Below are 3,626 nucleotides of genomic sequence, written 5' to 3'. Positions count from 1 at the left end.
TTCATTACGATTCTTTGAATTTATGATTTTTTGATACGATAACATTTTTCAAATTGCAAACATTTTTTAACACAATAAGATTTGTGGACTCACAGCCACTTTTTGAAACATTTTTCAAAATCATGAACATTTTCCTCAAATTTGTGAATACCTTTTAAACTTAACTTTTGGTTTGAGAGCTTTCGGTAATCATATCGAGCTTCCTTAGATGATCATGTGTAATATACAAGTGACATAAATTTTGTTGTGTTTGCATTTTCAAATTCCGTCTAATCCCTATTTTGGAGTCTTCTACAACACTCTCTCCGGTATTGTTTCATTGATGCAGGATCGACCGCACTCGTACTATGTCTCGAGGCAGCACTTCACATTCTCTTGTCGTGTTCAGAAGCTTTGGACATCATGCCGTTCTTGAGAACAATAAGCTTGCAAATGTCACCGCACCCACATCAACAACAAGGAAGAGATGTCTACCAACATCAACTAGAAGATCGAGAGAGCAGAAGACCAACTCTCCCCACTCCCTAAGGTGGGACCAAACCTACTATGTGCAGTGTCGCGTTGCACTAGTCTAATCACTAGGACACACCCACATACTTGACTACGTTGCACTAAAATACGTCGTGAGTATGCTAGTCTGATCACTAGGGCACACCCACGTACTTGACTAAGAGGTCCCGATGCTTACAAGTCCTAGGATGTTGTGAACAACATTGCAAAAGCACCTCCGGTGGTTGTGAAGCAAAAGCAACTCTAAGAGGCTGTGAAGCTGTGGACTCTTTGGACTCTACTCCCAACACTAGTCTACTGCTAGAACGATCACTGACGACAAACACCGATGCAGTACCGAAAGTTTGCGTGACTGGAGGCTTGAACGATCAGGCGATGGCGACCTGGACGGACTTGGTCTTCTTCTCCGGTGGCGGCTGCTTCTTGACGGTGACGGTGAGCACGCCGTTCTCGCAGCGCGGCCACGGCGCCCGCGTCCGCGTCCTCCGGCAGCCGGAATTTGCGCATGAATGACTGCGGCGACGCGCGACGCTCCAGCCGGATGTACCGACAGTCCCCCTCCTCGTCCTCCCACTTCCGCTTCCGGTTGGCGCGCCGCCGCCGCCGTTGCTGGCGCTCTTCATCACCAGCACGTTGTCCTCCTCCAGAGCACCTATTTTGATGCTTACAAACATTTCACGTACTCAAAAAATGTTCACAAGTTCGGATTATTTTAGTGAATTCAAAGAAAGTTAACGAATAAGAAAAAGGTTCTTGGAATTCAAAAAAATCGTGCATTCAAAATTTATTCACGGATTCTAAAAAAATCATGAATATGAAAAAAAACACATTTTGAAAAAAAGTTCGTGAAAAATGAATAAAAGAATAAAATAAATAGAAACCAGGTGTGATTAGATTCTCTTTGTACGTCTTTTCTTCCTCCTTATTTTCTTTTCTTCTTTTTTTTTCATTGATGAAATTTCTTACAAATTCATGAATTTTTTTCCAGATTCAGAAACTATTTCAATTTCATGAAGTTTTCTCAGATTCGTGAACCATTTCCAAATTATGAAAAAAAAATCCATGATCTTTTTTCATGTCACACATTAATGGCCACATCAGCAATCAACTCCCTCTTTTTTTTAGCAAAAGTTGTCTACTCCCAGTATGATCAGTCAATGGTGAGCAAGGCGAGCATAGCGAGTGAAGCATGCGGCGTATATGCGGCCACAGCCTGCTAAGTTTGCGCGCGAGCACCAGATCCCTTAGCTGGCGCTAAAGGCGTCACTTAGCAGCTCCCTAAGTGGCACTACAGGGGCGAAATAGGAATTGGCTTCAAAGGGAGCTCCTATTGGATTAAAGATCTTATTCCCTATGGGTCAGGGGATGGGAGCTCCTAACGGGCGCCTTTAGCGCCCGTTGGCAGTTCGGGCGCCCACGCGGCTGTCAACTGGGCCGGCCCAGGATCGCCTGCTTCGCTCCCTTGATTGCCTCCTTCTTCGCTCCCTTCGATCACAGTTCACCGGTCCACAGCTAGCCAGTTGACTGGTCAACTGTTGAATTTTGACAAAAAAATTAAAAGAAAATCTTGAATTCATTTTTTATTTTTTTGAAAGAAAGTCCAGAAACATGAAAAGTTCATGAATTTGAAAAAAAACATTGATTTTGAAAAAGAATCATCAAATATGAAAAAGAATTCATTTATTTTGGAAAGAAGTTCATCAAAAATGATTAATAGTTCATCGATTTTGAAAAAGAGTTTGTCGATTTTGAGAAAAGGTTCATCAAATTTGAAAAAAGTTCATGGAATTTTAAAAAAAATATTTTCCTTTCTAGTTCGTGATTTAAAAATGTGTTCATAGTTTTAAATTTATTCACTTTTTCAAATTTTGTTCACAATTTTAAATTGTTCAGTGTACATCAAAAAATGTTCAATGGATATTTAAATGGTTTTTCAGCGCATATCACAAAATTGTTCAATGTGTAGTTAAAAGTTGTTCAGATTATATTACAAAAATGTTCAATGTATAAAATTTGTTCATCTTATATAAAAAAATGTATAAATATGTTTTAAATTATTTCAATGTATACCACAAAAATGTTCGCTGTGTAGTTAAAAATTGTTCATTGTACACCGAAAAAAATGTTCAGTGTATATTTGAAAATCGCTTGTCGTATATAATTTTTTGTTCACGTTCTCAATAATTGTTCATGTTTTAAAAAAGTATGTAATTTGAAAATTTTAAAAATTTCACCAATCATGAAAAAAGTTCATCAAGATTAAAAAATAGTTCATCGATTTTCGAAAAAAGTTCATCAATTTTAAAAAGAGTTCACGGGTTTTCAAAAAAGGGTTCACGAATTCGAAAGAAGTTCAATTTTTTTTAAAAAAAAAAGTTCATAAAGTTACAAAAGATTCATCGATTTTGAAAAAAAGTTCATCAATTTGAAAAGATTTCATGGATATTCAAAAAGGGTTCACGAATTCGGAAAAAGTTCACCAATCATGAAAAAAGTTCATAAAAAAATGGAAAAAGGTTCATCGATTTTGGAAAAAAGTTTATCAATTTGAAAAAAGTTCATTCATTTTTGAAAAATTCACATAAAATCAGAAAGTTCTTCAAATTTGACGAAAAAACCTCACAAAACTTTCAAAAGATCATCGCTTTTTCAAAAAATGCTCATGCATTCGAAAAAGAAAAAACAAATGTAAAGAAATTAAAAGAGAACGAACAATAAAATAAAAAACCATCACAAAAAGCTGTCCAGAAAAAAACAAAAACGAAAAAACGGAGCTGGTAGCTTCCAAAGACCAAACTTGCACGAACTGAGGACAACATAATAAGAAGAAAAACGAAGAGATAAATCACAAGCGTGGAGAAGCGAAATGCCTGACTATATGACGCTAAAGAGAGCTCCTGTTCGGCGCCTTATGCGCCCGAACAGCTCCCTGGCGCCTGAAGGAGATGTCTATTGGGCCGGCCCAGAAACCGCTTGATCGCTGCGCCTCTCAGTGAACAAGTCGATCAACTACAAAAAAGAATTATGTGCGGGTGCGGTGAGTAGGATTCGAACTCAGCACCTCATCCTTCGCATGTCAGTCCATAAACCACTACACCATCAACGACTTGTGTTCA

At 38.1% G+C, this 3,626-nt stretch overlaps 1 pseudogene; it reads right to left on the bottom strand.

Annotated features, from left to right (window-relative positions):
- Nucleotides 1-878: 878 nt before the first annotated feature.
- On the bottom strand, nt 879-1,184 carry LOC123139524 (18.6 kDa class III heat shock protein-like; annotated as a pseudogene).
- Between the last annotated feature and the right edge of the window lie 2,442 nt (nt 1,185-3,626).

Source organism: Triticum aestivum, chromosome 6B, assembly GCF_018294505.1.
Source record: "Triticum aestivum cultivar Chinese Spring chromosome 6B, IWGSC CS RefSeq v2.1, whole genome shotgun sequence".
NCBI lineage: Eukaryota > Viridiplantae > Streptophyta > Magnoliopsida > Poales > Poaceae > Triticum > Triticum aestivum.
Note: the sequence above shows the minus strand (reverse complement) of the source record. Positions and strands in the feature narration are given on the sequence as shown.